Genomic DNA, 9927 nt, shown 5'->3' with positions numbered 1-9927 from the left:
GTAAAACCTATAAAGGGCTTACAGGTGAAACTGAGGCACAGAGAGGGTAAGGAAGCACTTTGCCCAAGGACACACAGCTTGTACATGTCCGAGTTGAATTTACTGCAAACCTGCTGTGCTTCGCCTCCCCACCACATTCCTCAATCATCAGTCATCTCTCTGGTGCTCCCCACAAGCCACCGTGGCTTCCAATTACCCCTGAGGCCCTGTTGGTGGTCAAGAGATGAACCATCAGAGTTTCTCCAGAGGACAGACTTCTCCCTTGCTGATTGGGAGAGACCCTGGGGCTAAGGCCAGCTCTGCTGTGTGACCTTAACAAGTCATGTAACCTCTCTGAGCCACATCCTTCTCACCCTTCCTGGGGTTAAATGAGCTAATCCACCCACTCTCTGAGATAGGGAGGGCTGTTCAGTTTGCTCACAACTCAGCGCTTCAGGGCCTGAGTTTATTGCTTCCAAACCATCCAAAGTGCAAAATGTCCACATTACATGGTCACATGCCAGCTCCCATTTTAACCTTTGTGATTTATGGACGTTGAAGATGAAAGGGTCATTCACAGGGAGAAACCCTGCCCTGTCAGAGGAGCAGGGGTGTGGGTTCCACTTTTTAGAAGTCTCTGCTGGTTTGAAAGCTCGCCCAGGCGTTCTCAGGTGAAAACCCAGGATGAGGACAAGGACTGGCAAAGTGATCAGAACTCAAAGGAGGGGAGGGGGTGTCGGATGGGGAGCAGCGGAGCTCTGCCGTGCACCAGGGAACAAGCCACCATGCTCGGTGCCTCATCCACAGAGGCGGCAAGGCTGGCCCAGAGCCTGCCACACCCTGGGCTTCCATCAGGGGTAGCTATTTAGAGATGTGCAGATCAGAACTGAAGGGGCGGGATAGATGGAACACAGAGTGGACAAGCCCGCTGCCCACTGCCAGGAGACTCTCCTGCAGGCTTCTGAACTGGGCGGCCTGGGCTCATGGCATCCCTGCCACTGGCACGCGGGCGCCCTGGGAAATCGTCCCACTCCTGCACTCCGACTCTGGAAGTGCCCTGGATTTTCTGCCCTTTCTGCAATTTGCGTCTCAGCTTCACTGCCAGTCGGTGGGGACACGATGGGCAGGTCGGTTCCCCTCTCTGCACCTCGGTTGTGTCTATGAACTAGAGTCCCTCAAAGTGATTGCAAGGACTAACTGAAAAGTATGTGCTTGTGTTTCTGTGCATACAATTTCCATTTGTAGATGGTATCTTCAATAATGTATATTTACATATAAATGCATCATATAATCTACATGTGAATATCATTATCTATAATATAAATGAAATTATGCAACTGATTATTGAGGAACAAGTCATCTCCCAATCTTAAAGCAGCAAAAGTCATTCATTTCACTCCTGACTGCAGGGTGGGCCCGGCTCAGCGGGAACAGCCTGCCTCTGCTCCAGGAGGCATCGCTGAGATGGCTTAGCTGAGGCTGGAGGATCCCACTTCCAAGATGGTGTGCCCACATGGCTGGCGAGGTGGTGCTGGCTGGCGGTTCCTCTCCACGTGGGCCTCTCCACGGGCAGCTTGGGCTTCCTCACAGCATGGTGGCTGGGTTCCAAGAGTGTCCATTGAAGACAAAATAGAAGCTGAGCATTTCCTAGGCTCCTCATGCAAGCTCACAGCGCCACTTCTGCTGGAGCCTATTAACCAGGCAGCCCCAGAGCCCAGGTTCAAGGGCATAGTCCCCTTCTCTAGAGGAAAGGCATGTCAAAGCACTTGGAGGCCAACTTTCACTACTCCCACAGCATTCAGAACAGCTCAGTAAATCTGAGTCATTATTTTTTCTTAATTTCTTTATTGATTAAGGTATTACATATGTGTCCTCATCCCCCTATAAACCCCCCCCCACTCATGCCCTCACCCCCCTGTTGTCTGTGTCCATTGGTTAGGCTTATATGCATGCATACAAGTCCTTTGGTTGATCTTTCCCCGTTACCCCCACCCTCCCCTACCTTCCCTCTGAGGTTTGATGGTCTGATCCATGCTTCTCTGTCTCTGGGTCTGTTTTTATTCATATGTTTATGTTTTTATTCATCTGTTTATTCATCTGTTCATTATATTCGGAGAAAAAGGAATCCTTTTGCACTGCTGGTGGGAATGCAGACTGGTGCAGCCACTGTGGAGAACAGTATGGAGTGTCCTCAAAAAACTAAAAATGGAACTCCCATTTGACCCAGTGATCCCACTTCTAGGACTATATCCCAAGAAACTAGAAACACGAATCAGAAAGGATATATGCACCCCTATGTTCATAGCAGCACAACTCACCATAGCTAAGATTTGGAAACAGCCTAAGTGCCCATCAGCAGATGAGTGAATTAAAAAACTGTGGTACATCTACACAATGGAATACTACGCTGAGGTAAAAAAGAAGGAATTCTTACCATTTGCAACAGCATGGATGGAACTGGAGAGCATTATGCTAAGTGAAATAAGCCAGTCAGAGTAAGATAAATACCACATGATCTCACTCATTTATGGAAAATAATGAACAACATAAACTGAGTCATTATTATAAGGAGAAAGCGTCAGCAGATGATAGAAGCCACCCAGCTGAGGATGTGGTCCCTCCCTCCCTGCAGGAGGAAGGGGCTGGGCAGTCAGGGAGGCAGCACCCATCAAGGAATGCTTCCCGGAAGTGATTACCTGTTCACCTACGCACTACCCTCTCGCCTGCTGCCTGCGTGGGGTTCTATGTAAGACTTATTTTAAAGAAAGGTGTCCCAGGAACCCCTGCCCCCAAAGAGAAAACCATTTTGAACATGACTGGAGTCCCTTAAGTTTTAGGGGTATCTATTCTATTTGGAACACAGCTTAGATTAGATCCAGGCAAAGGGGAAGGAAGTTTAGCAACACCCACTCGGGTATTTGTGCTGGGGGTAGGGAGGGTGAAACCCAGAATCAACATTTTGAGGAGTCATCTGTAAGCCAGGTGCCTCCTGGGGGCGGGAGGGGAGGGCAGGTGATGACGTGTGGGAATGCGCCCAGTGCGATTAGAAGAGGTGAAGGGAAGGAATCTTCACTTTTGCTCCTTTGGCAGAAAGCTTCGTTCTCTCCTGGCAAACAAGATGGCCTGGCCCTGGTACATTAAAATGCAGGACCGCAGGGATGGCCACTGGTGTCTGAGGGTGTGGGTGGAGAGTGCTTTCACTACGTGACCATCCCTAGTCCTGGCTTTTCCTCTTGTTAATTGTTCCCATCTGACATGTGATTCCTCTCTCCAGTCTCCGTGCCAAATGTAAGCTCTTTTGTGGTTTTAGCTGCACTGGCTCTTTTCTTGGGTAGTTTTGTTCTCAGCCTCTCATTTGCTGTGTTGTGTCATCAGCTTCTTTCTCCGTATGTGGTGTCTGGGGCGAGGTCTGTGTGGGTCGCTGGGTGAGATGGGGGGGGGTCAAAGGACACTGGGAGAGCAGAGACCCAGAGTGGCAGGCGGGACCCCTGCCCTGGAGCGGGGCTGCGAGGATGGGTGTGAACGGTGCTGGCTTTGCTCTTCCGCTCCTGGAGAAAGTAATGGAGGAAAGCAAGCACCAGGTTCCCCTCGGCCTGGGTTTGGGACCCAGAACAAGTCCCATAACCCTTGGAGGACAGCCTTGTGTGTAGGGGTTCAGGCAGGTAAGGAATTCTTACCACAAGGCTGAGCTCTCGCCCACTGGGCGCCTTCAGCCCAAGGGGGGGCCGGGGTGTGAGAAGTGGGTGCAGAAGTGGAAAGAACACTGGCTTTGCAGCAATGACCTCTATTCGGTGCAGCGCAGTTCTTCCCGAACGGGCTGTGGGACCAGGTCAGGGGAACCACTTCGTCCTGATCCTCCTGTCTTCCCCGTTTGTAACGGTGGGGAGGACATTGTTTCCGGTGCCCCGCTAGCACGGCCAGGTTCGGTGAGCCTGAGAGGCGGTGAAGGGTTAAAGAAGACAGACAAGAGGATACAGCTGGGGCTAGGTCCGATCACTGTGCCTGGATGAGGAAGCCGTGACCCAGCCTGCAGGCCGAAGCTTTATTTTATAGTCAGAGCACACAAAGCAAAACAAGGGGAGTGGTCAACACGTTTACAATGTTCTTGTGAGTTTCGCCTTGTTTTGGCAGCACTTGCTGCACCTCTCACAGCCCATTAGCTACCCAGGAAGGAACAAGGGAGGACTAGAAGGTCAAGCTTAATTATGCTAGGAGGGCTCTGCCCTCCAAGCTGGGACTTGTGGCCCTACCACAGGTCAGTCTGAGGCTTAACCCTATAGCCGCTCCCTACAGTTTCCCAGTTCACAGGGCTGAGGCAGGGTGTGCTGGGGCGTCAGCAAAAAGATGCCTGGGCTCGGCCAGTTGGCCATGCATCCCACCCATTTTATTGGGCAACTGGGTACCAAAAGCTTGGGTTTCCTCCTGAAGATGAAATTCTTTTCCAGGTGTTAAAACTGGATTTACTATAAACTTCCCTTCCCTTAGAACAGAAGTGTTGGGGGTGGAAATGGGGCTCTTCACGGAGTCACAAGAAAAGCATTTTTGGGAGCCCTGCCTGGGAGGATGAGGTGCAGTGGGAAGATTGAAGTGAAAATGAAGGACTGTCTCCAGGCCCGTGTCTCACCCACGACCAGGCGGCTTAGCTCCATCCTGCCGTGGACGAAGTCCAGCTTTGTCTTCATCAAGCCCAGAAGAGCCAGGGTCCCGAGAGGTTGTGCCATGACCCAGCATCGGAAGGGCATCCGATGCTGCTGTAGTTCAGTTTAGTCCATCAACGCTTAGTCCAGCTGTCTCTGTCCCCATCTGGCGAGCTTAGGATCTGTTGCCGCTGTGCTCCGGCTGGGGCTGTGCTGCCATACAGAGGCCCAAGGTGGGCCTGTGCGGCTGCCCGTGTGCACAGCTGCAATGACCTGTGCGTGGAGCTCCATGGCTGCTATGGCTACTATGGAGAGAGAACATGCGCAAATAGGCCAACAAATGAGCAGATGCACACTATCAGACAGGCCTTGTCTTGGGAGAGAGCCGGCTTCCTTTCAAACTAACCCATCTCTTTCCTAATGCTTCATGGGCTTGTGCTGGGTCCTTCCCCATCCAATCTCTTTCCTAGATCTTCTAGGATTTCGTGCCCTCATCCACTCCGATCCTTTTCTCAGGCTAGATACCTTTCCTTCATGGTCGCCATCTGGGCTCCTATTGCGCATGTGCCAGGCAAAGGAATTTCCCCTCCCTCTTCCTCCCTGGTAATCCGGCTAATGGTGGGCTGTTCCCTGGGAGACTGGAAAGTGGATTTTCCAGGGATTAAGTCCCCTTTGGCAGAGGATGTGGCTTTCCCCTGGTGGCTGAAGCTGTAACTTCCTGACTTAATCAGGCTCAGCCAGTCTAGCTCCCTTGTTTTTTAAAATACTTTTTATTGATTTCAGAGAGGGAGGGGGAGAGATATACAGAAACGAATGATGAAAGAGAATTATTGATCAGCTACCTCCTGCACGCCCCACACTGGGGCTAGAGCCCACAGCCCGGGCATATGTCCTGACCGGGAATCAAACCATGACCTCCTGGTTCATAGGTGGACGCTCAACCACTGAGCTATGCCAGCAGGGTTCCCTTCTCTTTTGTTAACTCCTAGTTGCCTATGCTAACAGTATGACATGAATTGGGTGGCAGCTCCCAAACTCCAGAGAAAGGTAAAGAATCTTCCATGCTGATTTATATATAGCTAAGGTATGTTGCATTAGGCAGCTTTGAAGAGGACAATATTCACTAAGTGTATGAAATACACTAGTCAATTTTCCTACTTGGAGATTGTTCTTCAGATGGCTCATCTTGGGGTCATTTGGATTCTGCACCAATCAAAATCTGACATTCTGAGAGGGAACAAAGGAATCAAGTCCTTAAATTCAGGGTCTTGCTTATGCAACCCTTCCCAATGTTATAAAACATTCCCTTGTATTATCTCCAAGTTCTTTTGTTTCTTTTTATGTCTATTAAATTAGCCTGGATTTTATTTTTATGTGTGGTATGAAATCCAAGTTGCTCTATTCACCCTTCAAAACACCAGCTAGTAGCTCTCATTCCATTTCTTAAGAAGCAAGTCCTTCCCTGCTTTGAGATTACTCTTACTAATATATTCTAGAATCCCATCCGCTTAGAAACGTTACGTTCCACTGATGCGCTGATTCGCCAGTACCATGCTGCTTTAAGCACTGACGCTTTAGAGTTGGTTTTGACATCCGCCTCATCAAGTTCCATGAAAACATCCTTTGGTTTTTTGATTGTCACGTATAAGAATATCTTAATACATGGAGAAATAAGAACTTTATAATATTGAAACTTTTCATCCAGAGCACAGCATGCCTCTTTATTCAGATCTCTCATCTTTCTCAGAAAAACTTTATAATTTTAGCCATGTGCCCCCTGGACTGTTCATTAGGTGTATCCCCAAGTGATTAGTTTTGGTTGCTATTGCATAAAAAACAAAATTTTCAATAAGTTACTAATACATGGGAAGGTTGCTGATCTATATGCTTCCTGTTTTGGATCTTGAGGACTGTTCAACATGAAATAAAATCCTCTTTAGCTGAAGTAAGTTTTGTTTACTTTTCCCAATGTTTCATACTTTTCCCCTCTATCGTCTTTGTACTAGTTTCGTCTTTGTACTAGTTTCAGGAAGAATCATGTGGTTTAATCTCCCAACTAATTGTATCTGTGTCTATTCTGCCTGCAGTGTGACTACTTTTTATTTCATGGTCTTTTTAATAACTTCTAAGAATTGCTTTTTTTCCTTACCAGTTTATTCTTTTTAATGGATATGATGGCCTTCTAATCACCTTCTGATTCCTGTATTGCCATCTGCACAGGGTGAGATACTGTTTCAAGTGCTGGTTTTCCTCAGTGATTGGAGGTTCCTCATTATCTGTTCAGATCTGTAGGTGAGGGCCCAGGGAGCAGTGCTGGCATCCTCCTCTCCAGGCAGGCATCCCGTCCCGGGATATTTATACACACACACATCGGTTGTGGAGCTCTGTGCACTGACACTGCCCTTCTGCAGCTGAGGGGAGCCCCCATGTTTTGTTTTTTGTTAATCCTCACCCAAGGATATTTTCCCATTGATTTTTAGAGAGAGTGGAAGGGAGGGGGAGAGACAGAGAGAGAGACACACCAATTGGTTGCCTCCCACACATGCCCTGACCAGGGCTAGGGATCAACCCTGCAATTGAGGCACGTGCCTTTGATCAGAATCGAACCCGGACCTTTCAGTTCTCAGGCCAATGGTCTCTCCTCTGAGCCAAACCGGCCAGGGCTCTCCATGTGTTGAATGTTGGCGGGTCTTGCCTTCCGTGTGTCAGCTGCAGCTTTGCCACTGTCTCCTCCAGTTTCTCACCTTCTTGCTCTTCTCTCCTCCACACCACGTCTAAGATAAATATAGAATCACACATTTTTATTTTTAAAAATATTTTTACCTATCCTGCTCAACGCTTCCCTTTCTGCCTACTTTTAGCAAGCTCTCTTCTGATCGTGATCTAGCCCACAGGGTCTTTGATATTAGAGCTCAGGATTTCCTGTGTACTTCAAAAGCAGTGCAGAAAAGGTAAAACACTGACACGATTTTTTTCGTAGAAAAAGGGAAACTGTTTTCTCAGATTTTTCAGTACAGAGCAGGTGTTGCCTGGAGTAAATCTTTTTCATAAATGCTCTTCCTTCGCATCTTGTGTGTCAGATCCTTTTACTTTGAGAGTCTCTGAAAGGCCCCATGTTGATCTGTTTTCTCTTTGTTCAACTGTATTCAGATTGTGTTTCCTAGAAACTGGCCAAGTGGGTTCGCCGTAGGTGCTGCTTTTTCACTTGTGAGCCGTCACACTTTCTCTCAGATCTCAACAGAAGGGACTGTTCCAGTTCAATGATCCAGCCATCTGCGAGCTGGGAGGAGCCGGCCATGGCTTACCAGGCAGGGGAACACAGGTGATGCATGCCTTCTTCTGTCTGGAGGAAACTCCATAGCCAGGGGCCCCTCTGGAGCAGAAATGGCTGCTTCCCATCTTCATAAACATGCCCTCCAGCAAGCTCAGTGATGTGGTCATCCCTGCCCATGTCCACCAGGTCCCAGCATCCGTGACAACTTTTGTCACCTGGGAAATGGCCATCACTGATACCCCTAAGGCCCAGGCCTGCTGCTGCCGCCTCAGACTCTTGCTCTCAAGGCAAGGCATGAGTCAGGACCTCGGGTTAGTCCTGAGTTCTGCCCCATTGGAGGTGCTCTTCCCAGTCTGAGAGGTGATCGAGGGGGGGTCTCTGGGTAGCTGAGCCATATGGTCCCCCACCAAAGTACACAATCATGAGCACTTGCTATGTGCAGACCATACATTTTTGAGGCATTATTTGATCTAGCCTTCACAGATGGATAGTCATAGGACCATCCGTAGATGAGCAAATGGAGTTCGGAGGTAAGTGACTGCCGTGGCACAGCATTCCTAACACTGGCAAAACTAATGCCCCCACCAAATGTTTGTTTCTGAAGCTCACATTGCTAATCCTAGCTGTTTTAAAACTGCAGAGATGAAAGACTGAAAATAAATAAAAGATGACATCAATCAAGGCTGCTTAAATGGTGGGGCGATAGGTGATACCCCTTTATACTTCTGATATTCCAAAATTCTCACAATGGCTATGTGTACTTTTATAAACAACAAAAAAAATCTAAGTGATGGAGACTGGTGAAGCTCCAAAGAAACATAGAGTCTCAGAATTGGTCAGGTGTTACAGACACCAAAGGGTTTGTTCTAAAGATGAAGACGCTGAAACCTGCATCAGCCACATGACTAGCGCGCAGCACAGGAACTGAGCAGAGACCACAGTGGAACCTGCGCTGCTGGGCTCCCAGAGGCCAGCACTCATGGTGAGTTTCTGGAAACTGTGCCGCTGCAGATTTGGCCCGAGGCAAATCCACTGGCAAAGCACACCACCGTTTAGGAAAATGCAGGATGGGACCCACAAGCCAAGACAGCTCCACTTAAAAGATGTCTGTACTTCCCAGCACGTTGTCAAGTGGTCCTTTTCCGATCTTTAACCTCATTATCGTCATGTAAATTATGCAATTCTGATTCCAACAAGTACTCGAGTCTTGGGAACAAAAAGCTGGGTCCCTCAGCACCTGTCCTGCCCTCTGAGTGCTCTTCCTGGCGGCTCTGAGGAAGCCTGCCCAGGCCTGCCCGAGGCAGGACGGAGGGATGAAAGGTGGGCCCAGGCCGGTACATTTGGGGGACTTACATTTCAGGCACGTGGTGTTTAGTTTTCCTTATACTATTTTCCCACAAATATAAACATGATAAAACTCATTCAGATGACCTGTATATCAATAAGTCTGGATTATTCTGGCCACGAGTGACAGAATACCCAAGCGACCTGGTTTAACCAAGAGGGATCACTACTGATGGGTGTAACACAGTCCACGGCAGGCTGGCGTAGGCACAACTGGACACAGGGCCTTGGGCGGCATCATCATGCTCTCCTTTCCCTCTCTGGGCTTGGATGAATCCATTCACATGTTCGTTTCCCGAGCTGTTATGTATGTGCCAGGACTTGTTCGCAGCTGGGGTATAGCAGGAGTGAAAAAGATAGGCAGTGACACATTTCCTGTTTTGGAGTGCTGGTCAACAGTGAAAACGTCAACAAAACCAAACAAGAGCATGCCAAATACAAGAGGTGTTCAGGAAAAAAAAGAAAAACTACACAAAAGGCAACAGAGTGAGGAGTTAAGATGATCAGCTCGCTACTCTGGATTGGGTGGCCAGAGTCGGCCTCTGACATCCTTGCTGAACACCTAGTGACAAAACAAAACCAGCCCCGCAAACGAGGGTGGACAGTCAGGCCAAGACAGAGGAAGCCCCGAGGTCCCAAGGCAGGGAAGGTCCTGGTCCATTTTAAGATATTTGTCTATTCTTTTATTCATGA

This window comes from Eptesicus fuscus, chromosome 21 (genome assembly GCF_027574615.1).
Source record: "Eptesicus fuscus isolate TK198812 chromosome 21, DD_ASM_mEF_20220401, whole genome shotgun sequence".
NCBI classification, from domain to species: domain Eukaryota; kingdom Metazoa; phylum Chordata; class Mammalia; order Chiroptera; family Vespertilionidae; genus Eptesicus; species Eptesicus fuscus.
The sequence above is the reverse complement of the archived record's forward strand: the minus strand, read 5'-3'. Positions refer to the sequence as shown.